Genomic DNA, 15,304 nt, shown 5'->3' with positions numbered 1-15,304 from the left:
ACAGAAAGCCCCTCAGAGCGCAGCATCCTGCCCATGGGTAGCTTCTCAGAACGCAGCATCCTCCCCACAAAAAGCTCAGAGCGTGGCATCCTGCCCACAGAAAGCTCAGAGCGCAGCATCCTGCCCACAGAAAACTTCTCAGAGCACGGCATCCTGCCCATGGATAGATTCTCAGAGCGCGGCATCCTGCCCACAGAGAGCTTCTCAGAGTGCGGCATCCTGCCCACAGAAAACTTCTCAGAGCACAGCATCCTACCCACGGATAAATTCTGAGAGCGCGGCATCCTGCCCAAAGAAAGATTCTCAGAGCGCAGCATCCTACCCACGGATAAATTCTCAGAGCGCGGCATCCTGCCCACGGATAGATTCTCAGAGCGCGGCATCCTGCTCACGGAAAGATTCTCAGAGCACGGCATCCTGCCCACAGAAAGCCCCTGAGAGCGCGGCATCCTGCCCACAGAAAGCCCCTCAGAGCACGGCATCCTGCCCACAGAAAGCCCCTCAGAGCACGGCATCCTGCCCACAGAAAGCCCCTCAGAGCACAGCATCCTGCCCACAGAAAGCCCCTCAGAGCACAGCATCCTGCCTACAGAAAGCCCCTCAGAGCACAGCATCCTGCCCACAGAAAGCCTCTCGGAGCGCAGCATCCTGCCCACAGAAAGCCTCTCAGAGCGCAGCATCCTGCCCACAGAAAGCCCCTCAGAGCGCAGCATCATGCTCACAGAAAGCCCCTCAGAGCACAGCATCATGCTCACAGAAAGCCCCTCAGAGCGCGGCATCCTGCCAACAGAAAGCCCCTTAGAGCGCGGCATCCTGCCCACGGATAGCTTCTCAGAGCGCGGCATCCTGCCCACAGAAAGCTTCTCAGAACGCAGCATCCTGCCCACAAAAAGCTCAGAGCATGGCATCCTGACCATAGAAAGCCCCTCAGAGCGCGGCATCCTGCCCACAGAAAGCCCCTCAGAGCGCGGCATCCTGCCCACAGAAAGCCCCTCAGAGCGCGGCATCCTGCCCAGAGAAAGCCCCTCAGAGCGCGGCATCCTGCCCACAGAAAGCCCCTCAGAGCACGGCATCCTGCACACAGAAAGCCCCTCAGAGCACGGCATCCTGCCCACAGAAAGCCCCTCAGAGTGCGGCATCCTGCCCACAGAAAACTTCTCAGAGCACAGCATCCTACCCACGGATAAATTCTGAGAGCGCGGCATCCTTCCCAAAGAAAGATTCTCAGAGCGCAGCATCCTACCCACGGATAAATTCTCAGAGCGCGGCATCCTGCCCACGGATAGATTCTCAGAGCGCGGCATCCTGCTCACGGAAAGATTCTCAGAGCACGGCATCCTGCCCACAGAAAGCCCCTGAGAGCGCGGCATCCTGCCCACAGAAAGCCCCTCAGAGCACGGCATCCTGCCCACAGAAAGCCCCTCAGAGCACGGCATCCTGCCCACAGAAAGCCCCTCAGAGCACGGCATCCTTCTCACAGAAAGCCTCTCAGAGCGCGGCATCCTGCCCACAGAAAGCTCCTCAGAGCGCGGCATCCTGCCCACAGAAAACTTCTCAGAGCACGGCATCCTGCCCACGGATAGATTCTCAGAGCGCGGCATCCTGCCCACAGAAAGCTTCTCAGAGTGCGGCATCCTGCCCACAGAAAGCTTCTCATAGTGCGGCATCCTGCACACAGAAAGTTTCTCAGAGCTCAGCATCCTAACCACAGAAAGCCCCTCAGAGCGCGGCATCCTGACCATGGGTAGCTTCTCAGAGCGCGGCATCCTGCCCACAGAAAGCCCCTCAGAGCGCGGCATCCTGCCCACAGAAAGCCCCTCAGAGCACAGCATCCTGCCCACAGAAAGCCCCTCAGAGCACAGCATCCTGCCTACAGAAAGCCCCTCAGAGCACAGCATCCTGCCCACAGAAAGCCTCTCAGAGCGCAGCATCCTGCCCACAGAAAGCCTCTCAGAGCGCAGCATCCTGCCCACAGAAAGCCCCTCAGAGCGCAGCATCCTGCTCACAGAAAGCCCCTCAGAGCGCGGCATCCTGCCAACAGAAAGCCCCTCAGAGCGCGGCATCCTGCCTACGGATAGCTTCTCAGAGCGCGGCATCCTGCCCACAGAAAGCTTCTCAGAACGCAGCATCCTGCCCACAAAAAGCTCAGAGCGTGGCATCCTGCCCACAGAAAGCTCCTCAGAGCGCGGCATCCTGCCCACGGAAAGATTCTCAGAGCGCAGCATCCTGCCCACAAAAAGCTTCTCAGAGCGCAGCATCCTGCCCACAGAAAGCTTCTCAGAGCACGGCATCCTACCCACGGATACATTCTGAGAGCGCAGCATCCTGCCCACAGAAAGCTCCTCAGAGCGCAGCATCCTGCCCACAGAAAGCTCCTCAGTGCGCGGCATCCTGACCATAGAAAGCCCCTCAGAGCGCGGCATCCTGCCCACAGAATGCCCCTCAGAGTGCGGCATCCTGTCCACAAAAAGCCCCTTAGAGCACGGCATCCTGCCCATCGATAGCTTCTCAGAGCACGGCATCCTGCCCACAGAAAGCTTCTCAGAACGCAGCATCCTGCCCATAAAAAGCTCAGAGCGCAGCATCCTGCCCATGGGTAGCTTCTCAGAGCTCGGCATCCTGCCCACAGAAAGCTTCTCAGAGCGCGGCATCCTACTCACGGATAAATTCTCAGAGCGCGGCATCCTGCCCACAGAAAGCCCCTCAGAGCGCGGTATCCTGGCCACAGAAAGCCCCTCAGAGCGCGGCATCCTGCCCACAGAAAGCCTCTCAGAGCGCAGCATCCAGCCCACATAAAGCCCCTCAGAGTGCGGCATCCTTCCCACAGAAAGCCCCTCAGAGCGCGGTATCTTGCCCATGGGTAGCTTCTCAGAACGCAGTATCCTGCCCACAAAAAGCTCAGAACGTGGCATCCTGCCCACAGAAAGCCCCTCAGAGCGCAGCATCCTGCCCATGGGTAGCTTCTCAGAACGCAGCATCCTCCCCACAAAAAGCTCAGAGCGTGGCATCCTGCCCACAGAAAGCTCAGAGCGCAGCATCCTGCCCACAGAAAGCTCCTCAGAGCGCGGCATCCTGCCCATGGATAGATTCTCAGAGCGCAGCATCCTGCCCACAAAAAGCTTCTCAGAGCGCAGCATCCTGCCCAAAGAAAGCTTCTCAAAGCACAGCATCCTACCCACAAATAAATTCTCAGAGCGCGGCATCCTGCCCACGGATAGATTCTCAGAGCGCGGCATCCTGCCCACAGAAAGTTCCTCAGAGCGCGGCATCCTGCCCACAGAAAGCTTCTCAGAGTGCGGCATCCTGCCCACAGAAAGCTTCTCAGAGTGCGGCATCCTGCCCACAGAAAGCTTCTCAGAGTGCGGCATCCTGCACACAGAATGCTTCTGAGAGCGCAGCATCCTGCCCACAGAAAGCCCCTCAGAGCGCGGCATCCTGCCCACGGGTACCTTCTCAGAGCGCGGCATCCTGCCCATGGATAGCTTCTCAGAGCGCGGCATCCTGCCCACAGAAAGCTTCTCAGAACGCAGCATCCTGCCCATAAAAAGCTCAGAGCGCAGCATCCTGCCCATGGGTAGCTTCTCAGAGCTCGGCATCCTGCCCACAGAAAGCTTCTCAGAGCGCAGCATCCTAACCACAGAAAGCCCCTCAGAGCGCGGCATCCTGACCATGGGTAGCTTCTCAGAGCGCGGCATCCTGCCCACAGAAAGCCCCTCAGAGCGCGGCATCCTGCCCACAGAAAGCCCCTCAGAGCACAGCATCCTGCCCACAGAAAGCCCCTCAGAGCACAGCATCCTGCCCACAGAAAGCCTCTCAGAGCGCAGCATCCTGCCCACAGAAAGCCCCTCAGAGCGCAGCATCCTGCCCACAGAAAGCCCCTCAGAGCGCAGCATCCTGCTCACAGAAAGCCCCTCAGAGCACAGCATCCTGCTCACAGAAAGCCCCTCAGAGCGCGGCATCCTGCCAACAGAAAGCCCCTCAGAGCGCGGCATCCTGCCCACGGATAGCTTCTCAGAGCGCGGCATCCTGCCCACAGAAAGCTTCTCAGAATGCAGCATCCTGCCCACAAAAAGCTCAGAGCGTGGCATCCTGCCCACAGAAAGCTCCTCAGAGCGCGGCATCCTGCCCACAAAATGCTTCTCAGAGCGCAGCATCCTGCCCACAGAAAGCTTCTCAGAGCACGGCATCCTACCCACGGATACATTCTGAGAGCGCAGAATCCTGCCCACAGAAAGCTCCTCAGAGCGCAGCATCCTGCCCACAGAAAGCTCCTCAGTGCGCGGCATCCTGACCATAGAAAGCCCCTCAGAGCGCGGCATCCTGCCCACAGAAAGCCCCTCAGAGCGCGGCATCCTGCCCACAGAAAGCCCCTCAGAGCGCGGCATCCTGCCCACAAAAAGCCCCTCAGAGCACGGCATCCTGCCCACAGAAAGCCCGTCAGAGCGCGGCATCCTGCCCACAGAAAGCCCCTTAGAGCGCGGCATCCTGCCCACAGAAAGCCCCTCAGAGCACGGCATCCTGCCCACAGAAAGCCCCTCAGAGCACGGCATCCTGCCCACAGAAAGCCCCTCAGAGCGCGGCATCCTGCCCACAGAAAACTTCTCAGAGCACAGCATCCTACCCACGGATAAATTCTGAGAGCGCGGCATCCTGCCCAAAGAAAGATTCTCAGAGCGCAGCATCCTACCCACGGATAAATTCTCAGAGCGTGGCATCCTGCCCACGGATAGATTCTCAGAGCGCGGCATCCTGCTCACGGAAAGCTTCTCAGAGTGCGACATCCTGCCCACAGAAAGCTTCTCATAGTGCGGCATCCTGCACACAGAAAGCTTCTCAGAGCATAGCATCCTGCCCACAGAAAGCCCCTCAGAGCGCGGCATCCTGCCCATGGGTAGCTTCTCAGTGCGGCATCCTGCCCACAGAAAGCCTCTCAGAGCACAGTATCCTGCTCACAGAAAGCCCCTCAGAGCGTGGCATCCTGCCCACAGAAAGCCTCTCAGAGCGCGGCATCCTGCCCACAGAAAGCCCCTCAGAGCGCGGCATCCTGCCCACAGAAAGCCCCTCAGAGCGTGGCATCCTGCCCACAGAAAGCCTCTCAGAGCGCGGCATCCTGCCCACAGAAAGCCCCTCAGAGCGTGGCATCCTGCCCACAGAAAGCCCCTAAGTGCGCGGCATCCTACCCACAGAAAGCCTCTCAGAGCGCAGCATCCTGCCCACAGAAAGCCCCTCAGAGCGCGGCATCCAGCCCACAGAAAGCCCCTCAGAGCGCGGCATCCTGCCCACAGAAAGCCCCTCAGAGCGCGGCATCCTGCCCACAGAAAGCCCCTCAGAGCGCGGCATCCTGCCCACAGAAAGCCTCTCAGAGCGCGGCATCCTGCCCACAGAAAGCCCCTCAGCGCGGCATCCTGCCCACAGAAAGCCCCTCAGAGCGCGGTATCCTGCCCACAGAAAACCCCTCAGAGCGCGGCATCCTGCCCACAGAAAGCTTCTCAGAGTGCGACATCCTGCCCACAGAAAGCTTCTCATAGTGCGGCATCCTGCACACAGAAAGATTCTCAGAGCATAGCATCCTGCCCACAGAAAGCCCCTCAGAGCGCGGCATCCTGCCCATGGGTAGCTTCTCAGTGCGGCATCCTGCCCACAGAAAGCCTCTCAGAGCACAGTATCCTGCTCACAGAAAGCCCCTCAGAGCGTGGCATCCTGCCCACAGAAAGCCTCTCAGAGCGCGGCATCCTGCCCACAGAAAGCCCCTCAGAGCGCGGCATCCTGCCCACAGAAAGCCCCTCAGAGCGTGGCATCCTGCCCACAGAAAGCCTCTCAGAGCGCGGCATCCTGCCCACAGAAAGCCCCTCAGAGCGTGGCATCCTGCCCACAGAAAGCCCCTAAGTGCGCGGCATCCTACCCACAGAAAGCCTCTCAGAGCGCAGCATCCTGCCCACAGAAAGCCCCTCAGAGCGCGGCATCCAGCCCACAGAAAGCCCCTCAGAGCGCGGCATCCTGCCCACAGAAAGCCCCTCAGAGCGCGGCATCCTGCCCACAGAAAGCCCCTCAGAGCGCGGCATCCTGCCCACAGAAAGCCTCTCAGAGCGCGGCATCCTGCCCACAGAAAGCCCCTCAGCGCGGCATCCTGCCCACAGAAAGCCCCTCAGAGCGCAGCATCCTGCCCACAGAAAGCCCCTCAGAGCGCGGTATCCTGCCCACAGAAAACCCCTCAGAGCGCGGCATCCTGCCCACAGAAAGCCCCTCAGAGCGCGGCATCCTACCCACAGAAAGCCACTCAGAGCGCAGCATCCTGCCCACAGAAAGCCCCTCAGAACGCGGCATCCAGCCCACAGAAAGCCCCTCAGAGCGCGGCATCCTGCCCACAGAAAGCCCCTCAGAGCGCGGCATCCTGCCCACAGAAAGCCCCTCAGAGCGTGGCATCCTGCCCACAGAAAGCGCCTCAGAGCACGGCATCCTGCCCACAGAAAGCCCCTCAGAGCGCGGCATCCTGCCCACAGAAAGCCCCTCAGAGCGCGGCATCCTGCCCACAGAAAGCCCCTCAGAGCGTGGCATCCTGCCCACAGAAAGCCCCTCAGAGCACGGCATCCTGCCCACAGAAAGCCCCTCAGAGCACGGCATCCTGCCCACAGAAAGCCCCTCAGAGCACGGCATCCTGCCCATGGGTAGCTTCTCAGAACGCAGCATCCTGCCCACAAAAAGCTCAGAGCGTGGCATCCTGCCCACAGAAAGCTCAGAGCGCAGCATCCTGCCCACAAAAAGCTTCTCAGAGCGCAGCATCCTGCCCAAAGAAAGCTTCTCAGAGCACAGCATCCTACCCACAAATAAATTCTCAGAGCGCGGCATCCTGCCCACGGATACATTCTCAGAGCGCGGCATCCTGCCCACAGAAAGTTCCTCAGAGCGCGGCATCCTGCCCACAGAAAGCTTCTCAGAGTGCGGCATCCTGCCCACAGAAAGCTTCTCAGAGTGCGGCATCCTGCACACAGAATGCTTCTCAGAGCGCGGCATCCTGCCCACGGGTACCTTCTCAGAGCGCGGCATCCTGCCCATGGATAGCTTCTCAGAGCGCGGCATCCTGCCCACAGAAAGCTTCTCAGAGCACGGCATCCTGCCCACAGAAAGCCCCTCAGAGCGCGGCATCCTGCCCACAGAAAACTTCTCAGAGCACAGAATCCTACCCACGGATAAATTCTGAGAGTGCGGCATCCTGCCCAAAGAAAGATTCTCAGAGCGCAGCATCCTACCCACGGATAAATTCTCAGAGCGCGGCATCCTGCCCACGGATAGATTCTCAGAGCGCGGCATCCTGCTCACGGAAAGCTTCTCAGAGTGCGACATCCTGCCCACAGAAAGCTTCTCATAGTGCGGCATCCTGCACACAGAAAGCTTCTCAGAGCGTAGCATCCTGCCCACAGAAATCCCCTCAGAGCGCGGCATCCTGCCCATGGGTAGCTTCTCAGTGCGGCATCCTGCCCACAGAAAGCCTCTCAGAGCGCAGTATCCTGCTCACAGAAAGCCCCTCAGAGCGTGGCATCCTGCCCACAGAAAGCCTCTCAGAGCGCGGCATCCTGCCCACAGAAAGCCCCTCAGAGCGTGGCATCTTGCCCACAGAAAGCCCCTCAGAGCGCGGCATCCTGCCCACAGAAAGCCCCTCAGAGCGTGGCATCCTGCCCACAGAAAGCCCCTCAGAGCACGGCATCCTGCCCACAGAAAGCCCCTCAGAGCACGGCATCCTGCCCACAGAAAGCCCCTCAGAGCGCAGCATCCTGCCCATGGGTAGCTTCTCAGAACGCAGCATCCTGCCCACAAAAAGCTCAGAGCGTGGCATCCTGCCCACAGAAAGCTCAGAGCGCAGCATCCTGCCCACAGAAAGCTCCTCAGAGCGCGGCATCCTGCCCATGGATAGATTCTCAGAGCGCAGCATCCTGCCCACAAAAAGCTTCTCAGAGCGCAGCATCCTGCCCAAAGAAAGCTTCTCAGAGCACAGCATCCTACCCACAAATAAATTCTCAGAGCGCGGCATCCTGCCCACGGATAGATTCTCAGAGCGCGGCATCCTGCCCACAGAAAGTTCCTCAGAGCGCGGCATCCTGCCCACAGAAAGCTTCTCAGAGTGCGGCATCCTGCCCACAGAAAGCTTCTCAGAGTGCGGCATCCTGCACACAGAATGCTTCTCAGAGCGCGGCATCCTGCCCACGGGTACCTTCTCAGAGCGCGGCATCCTGCCCATGGATAGCTTCTCAGAGCGCGGCATCCTGCCCACAGAAAGCTTCTCAGAGCACGGCATCCTGCCCACAGAAAGCCCCTCAGAGCGCGGCATCCTGCCCACAGAAAACTTCTCAGAGCACAGCATCCTACCCACGGATAAATTCTGAGAGTGCGGCATCCTGCCCAAAGAAAGATTCTCAGAGCGCAGCATCCTACCCACGGATAAATTCTCAGAGCGCGGCATCCTGCCCACGGATAGATTCTCAGAGCGCGGCATCCTGCTCACGGAAAGCTTCTCAGAGTGCGACATCCTGCCCACAGAAAGCTTCTCATAGTGCGGCATCCTGCACACAGAAAGCTTCTCAGAGCGTAGCATCCTGCCCACAGAAATCCCCTCAGAGCGCGGCATCCTGCCCATGGGTAGCTTCTCAGTGCGGCATCCTGCCCACAGAAAGCCTCTCAGAGCGCAGTATCCTGCTCACAGAAAGCCCCTCAGAGCGTGGCATCCTGCCCACAGAAAGCCTCTCAGAGCGCGGCATCCTGCCCACAGAAAGCCCCTCAGAGCGCGGCATCCTGCCCACAGAAAGCCCCTCAGAGCGTGGCATCCTGCCCACAGAAAGCCTCTCAGAGCGCGGCATCCTGCCCACAGAAAGCCCCTCAGAGCGCGGCATCCTGCCCACAGAAAGCCCCTAAGAGCGCGGCATCCTACCCACAGAAAGCCCCTCAGAGCGCGGCATCCTGCCCACAGAAAGCCCCTCAGAGCGCGGCAACCAGCCCACAGAAAGCCCCTCAGAGCGCGGCATCCTGCACACAGAAAGCCCCTCAGAGCGCGGCATCCTGCCCACAGAAAGCCCCTCAGAGCGCGGCATCCTGCCCACAGAAAGCCCCTCAGAGCGCGGCATCCTGCCCACAGAAAGCCCCTCAGAGCGCGGCATCCTACCCACAGAAAGCCACTCAGAGCGCAGCATCCTGCCCACAGAAAGCCCCTCAGAGCGCGGCATCCAGCCCACAGAAAGCCCCTCAGAGCGCGGCATCCTGCCCACAGAAAGCCCCTCAGAGCGCGGCATCCTGCCCACAGAAAGCCCCTCAGAGCGTGGCATCCTGCCCACAGAAAGCCCCTCAGAGCACGGCATCCTGCCCACAGAAAGCCCCTCAGAGCGCGGCATCCTGCCCACAGAAAGCCTCTCAGAGCGCGGCATCCTGCCCACAGAAAGCCCCTCAGAGCGTGGCATCCTGCCCACAGAAAGCCCCTCAGAGCACGGCATCCTGCCCACAGAAAGCCCCTCAGAGCACGGCATCCTGCCCACAGAAAGCCCCTCAGAGCGCAGCATCCTGCCCATGGGTAGCTTCTCAGAACGCAGCATCCTGCCCACAAAAAGCTCAGAGCGTGGCATCATGCCCACAGAAAGCTCAGAGCGCAGCATCCTGCCCACAGAAAGCTCCTCAGAGCGCGGCATCCTGCCCATGGATAGATTCTCAGAGCGCAGCATCCTGCCCACAAAAAGCTTCTCAGAGCGCGGCATCCTGCCCAAAGAAAGCTTCTCAGAGCACAGCATCCTACCCACAAATAAATTCTCAGAGCGCGGCATCCTGCCCACGGATAGATTCTCAGAGCGCGGCATCCTGCCCACAGAAAGTTCCTCAGAGCGCGGCATCCTGCCCACAGAAAGCTTCTCAGAGTGCGGCATCCTGCCCACAGAAAGCTTCTCAGAGTGCGGCATCCTGCACACAGAATGCTTCTCAGAGCGCAGCATCCTGCCCACAGAAAGCCCCTCAGAGCGCGGCATCCTGCCCACGGGTACCTTCTCAGAGCGCGGCATCCTGCCCATGGATAGCTTCTCAGAGCGCGGCATCCTGCCCACAGAAAGCTTCTCAGAACGCAGCATCCTGCCCATAAAAAGCTCAGAGCGCAGCATCCTGCCCACGGGTAGCTTATCAGAGCTCGGCATCCTACCCACAGAAAGCTTCTCAGAGCGCGGCATCCTACTCACGGATAAATTCTCAGAGCGCGGCATCCTGCCCACAGAAAGCCCCTCAGAGCGCGGTATCCTGGCCACAGAGAGCCCCTCAGAGTGCGGCATCCTATCCACGTATAGTGCCTCAGAGCTCATTCTTTACCCATTAGTGTAAGGAAAGACCATCCCAATCACTTCAATTTTCCATCCCTCTTCTGCTTTCCTTACTTTACGAAGGTCTGGACATGGGTCGGGGGCCTTTGCTGAGTCAAAGTTTATGAGTCACCCCTATCCTTTTCAGTGTCCACTGGCCGCTAAATCACCTTACTTTACCCCCAACCAGAGCCCATTGCATGTTATTCTATTACTCATTGTCCCACAACTTCTCCATTTGAACCCCAGGATGGCATCTTCCTGCGCTTCCGTTCTTATAATGTTTAGTATTTGGTGTCTATTACTTCCAAGATGACGTCGTATTACTCTGCCCTGTTCCATTATTTAGTCAAAAAATTGTATCAGCCTTTTACATTTTTCAGACTATCCTCCCTTAAAGAGTTTTTTTTATGATGGCTTACTGTTCAGAGTCCCTTGACCGCTGCAGCCAATTATAGGCAGCAGCGGTGTGACAGCTGATTGAATAGTAACGTCACCACTTCCAGTAGCAGCTCAGACATTGGAGCAAATTGTGCTTGAGTCTCTTGTTTGTATTTTTCCTAGATGACTCTTATTTTTGTCTTTTTTTTTCCCCCTAAGGAATTGGTCCCTCAACATATTTAAGTTTCCCAAACTTCTTTCTACCAACAATCTGATTCTCAACTTGTGGTTCTAGACGGTCCTAGAAAAGTTCTGGTAGCATCCAGGTCTACCATAGCCCACTAGATTTGGTCGGTTATTGTGAGGCACTCTCTTCTGAGTGATGGACCTCTCGAGGGCAGATCGACACAAAGGTTTAACTTTACAGGTGGTCCGCTACATGCTCCTTACCCTAACCAAAGTCACCAACCGCCTAACCGCCAAAGCCAAGCGACACTACTCTTTCCTCCTCCTGGACCTGTCCTCTGCCTTCGACACAGTAGACCACTGCCTTCTACTACAGATTCTCTCATCTCTGGGCATCACAGACTTGGCCCTATCTTGGATATCCTCATACCTAACCGACCAAACTTTCAGCGTCTCCCATTCTCACACCACTCCCTCATCTCGCCCCATTTCTGTCGGTGTCCCCCAAGGTTCAGTTCTTGGACCCCTGCTGTTCTCCATCTACACCTTCGGCCTGGGACAGCTCATAGAGTCCCACGGCTTCCAGTATCATCTCTATGCCGATAACACACAGATCTACCTCTCTGGACCTGACATTACCTCTCTACTAACCAAAATTCTACAATTTCTGTCTGCTATTTCATCCTTCTTCTTTGCGCGATTCCTAAAGCTTAACATGGACAAAACAGAATTCATTGTCTTTCCTCCTCCTCACTCATCTCCTCCAACAAGCCTTTCCATCAAACTTGATGCTTGCTCACTCTCCCCAGTCTCAGAAGCTCGTTGCCTTGGAGTAACCCTCGACTCTGCTCTATCCTTCAAGCCACACATCCAAGCTCTCTTCACCTCATGCAGACTTCAACTCAAAAATATCTCTCGGATCCGTGCTTTCCTTAACCAAGATTCAGCAAAAACATTAGTGCATGCCCTCATCATCTCCCGCCTCGACTACTGCAACCTCCTGCTCTCTGGCCTCCCTTCCCTTCCAACACTCTTGCACCCCTACAATTTATCCTAAACTCTGCGGCCTGCTTAATCCACCTCTCCCCTCGCTATTACCCAGCCTCGCCACTCTGCCAATCCCTTCACTGGCTTCCCATCGCCCAATGACTCCAGTTAAAAACATTAACCATGACATACAAAGCCATCCACAACCTGTCTCCTCCTTACATCTGTGAGCTAGTTTCCCGGTACCTACCTGCACGCAACCTCAGATCCTCACAAGATCTCCTTCTCTGCTCCTCTCTTATCTCCTCTTCCCACAATCGTGTACAAGACTTCTCCCGTGCCTCCCCCATGCTCTGGAACGCTCTACCTCAGCATATCAGACTCTCCCCTACCGTGTAAAGCTTCAAGAGGAACCTGAAGACCCACCTCTTCTGACAAGCCTACAACCTGCAATAACCCTCAGTCCAGTACACCACTGCGCAACCAGCTCTGTCCTCACCTATTGTACCCTCACCCATTCCTTGTAGACTGTGAGCCCTCGCGGGCAGGGTCCTCTCTCCTCCTATACCAGTCTGTTTTGTATTGTTAATGATTGTTGTATGTATACCCTCTTTCACTTTTAAAGCGCCATGGAATAAATGGCGCTATAATAATAAATAATAATAAATAATAATAATAATACCCTGTCCCCGTTCATGACTATGTCAGGGGAACCTTCCTCTGAATTTCTGAAAACCAGGATTTGACAATGCTATTGTGCCCACCTAAAAAGAAGGGCACCACTGGAAAGGAGACCAAGTGGAGTCCAAAGTTTTTTGTTTTAGATACTGTTCAGCTCATTGAAGTCCTGGGCTCAGATGGGGCTTCTGTCTGAATCCTATTTTACATGGTTTGACAAAAGCTTCCATCTGAGCTATTGACTTCAGTGAGGGAAACAGGTGTCAACCCTGCGTAATAACTGGTTTCTCGGCTTCCCCTCCTGAATTTATACAAAACCATTGTCACGCTGTACTCTAAGATGTACAATAGGAGTACAGCGCAGTAATGTGGGACTGAGAGGATTCCTGAAACTATCTGAGAAGGTAGTTAGCTGGTAAACCACTAGGGGGAGTAAAAGTGGAGGAAGCGTATGAGCAGGGAATTCCCTAGCAGAGGTAATACTAGTCAAGCCCACCAGATGTCAGTAGAATCGTCAGAAAGCCGTGTCACAACATGAGGTCTTGTAAGTACACAAGGGCAAAGTCTAAACTTAGTCAGAGGGAAGCAAATAGTCAGTAGCCGGGAAATCAGAGCCTAGAAGCGAGGGGGAGTGGGAAGACAAGACAAAATTAAGGTATACAGATAAGGAACGAACAGGGAGACAGCGGGAGAGACACTGATGGAAACAGACAACAGAGGAGGTTAACAGGTCAGGTGAACACGGAGGTCAGGAGGGGGCAGGGCAGACAACAGGTCACTCAAGATCAGAACACAGCAGAGCCAGAAGTATCACTGGCGAAGTCCAAGAGAAACAGTGCCCTAATAAAGCAACGTAGAAGGCAAAGGGAGAGAAAGCGATCCGGCACAAATTCTCCTTAAGTTAAAATATTCAAGTCTTTATTTGGACATGGTTAAAAAATACACATCGTGAAGACCAAAAAAATCCATTCAGATGGTGCAAGTTCAGATCATTAAGCCTTCATGATCTGAACTTGCACCATCTGAATGGATTTTTTTGGTCTTCACGATGTGTATTTTTTAACCATGTCCAAATAAAGACTTGAATATTTTAACTTAAGGAGAATTTGTGCCGGATCGCTTTCTCTCCCTTTGCCTTCTACGTTCCTTGTTACCGGTCGGGTTAGACCGAAGGATCCCGGGCACCCGCAAGGCTGAACAGTCCGGGCAGCAGGTGAGCTGAAGAAATCTTTTCTTATTCTCCCTAATAAAGCAGCCTGACCTCCAGAACGAGGCAGAAAGGATTAACCCCTAACGTGACCTGCATCAGAAGTGAAACTAAAAAAAAGGTTCAGCTCCAGCTGAGCCAGGAGTCAATCATGACAACCATGTAATCTAAGAAAAAAAACTGATGGCACATCCTATCTTTCTAATGTGAACAAGTGCAAACTGAATATGAAACTTAGTAACTGTCATGATTCCTCTGTGCAGAGCATCATGCACATTAGGAGATGCTCTGCTGCGCTCTCCTGGACTACTGAGCTGTCAGTGACACGATTCCTCTGTGCAGAGCATCTTGCACATTAGGAGATGCTCTGCTGTGTTTTCCTGGGCTGGCAGGGTTGATTAACAGGTCATGATTCCATGCTGATTCTGGGAAGTGCTGATTACTCAGGTGTTCCATCTTCCTGGTAATTGTTCTGCTTCTTTACTGAGCATGCTCTCCCAGAACCTTGCTAGTCATACATTCTGGTTCTGTAGTTGTGCTGTTGGCCTGTGTTCCTGCTAGTGTTCTGATCTATTGTTTCTTGACCTCAGACTGTTGTTTTGACTCCTCTCTGCCTGCTTCCTGTTCCTGTCGTGACCTCCTGGCTTTAGATCTTGGACCATTACCTGACCACGTCTCAGTTTACTCCCTGAATCTATTACGCGACTTCCTGGAATACTGAGCCCTGAATTGTGACCTGACTTCGCCTCTGTCTACTTCTTTTATCCATATGTGACCTCCTGTTACCAGACCGCGCCTTTCCTGACTACTCTTCTGTTTGCATAACCCATAAGTAATGACTGCATTACATTAACAAAAAGGAGACAGCTGCACTCTGTGGTGCTAAGATATGTGTAACAATGAATATGGGAATATAGACTTGCATAACTACCATGAAAAAACATGTAAAAATCGAGACACTTAGCACACAAAATTGGCCAGATTTTATGTGAGCCCAACAGCAAGCGGCAAGGCGACCTCATTTTTGCTGGGTCCCTATCAAACAAAATTCCTCTGTATGGGTTTAAAAAACATACAATTTATGGGTGGACAGGAACCTGCAAATGGAGAATTAAAATCGCCTGAGGCTTTTGCATGGGTTTGACAGAAGCCACCATCTGAGCCATTGACTTCAATGAGGGAAATAGATGTGAGCCCGGTGTAATACAGTCAGGGCCAGAAATATTTGGACAGTGACACAAGTTTTGTTATTTTAGCTGTTTACAAAAACATGTTCAGAAATACAATTATATATATAATATGGGCTGAAAGTGCACACTCCCAGCTGCAATATGAGAGTTTTCACATCCAAATCGGAGAAAGGGTTTAGGAATCATAGCTCTGTAATGCATAGCCTCTCTCTTTTTCAAGGGACCAAAAGTAATTGGACAAGGGACTCTAAGGGCTGCAATTAACTCTGAAGGCGTCTCCCTCGTTAACCTGTAATCAATGAAGTAGTTAAAAGGTCTGGGGTTGATTACAGGTGTGTGGTTTTGCATTTGGAAGC

This window comes from Anomaloglossus baeobatrachus, chromosome 8 (assembly GCF_048569485.1).
Source record: "Anomaloglossus baeobatrachus isolate aAnoBae1 chromosome 8, aAnoBae1.hap1, whole genome shotgun sequence".
In the NCBI taxonomy this organism is placed as follows: domain Eukaryota; kingdom Metazoa; phylum Chordata; class Amphibia; order Anura; family Aromobatidae; genus Anomaloglossus; species Anomaloglossus baeobatrachus.
Note: the sequence above shows the minus strand (reverse complement) of the source record.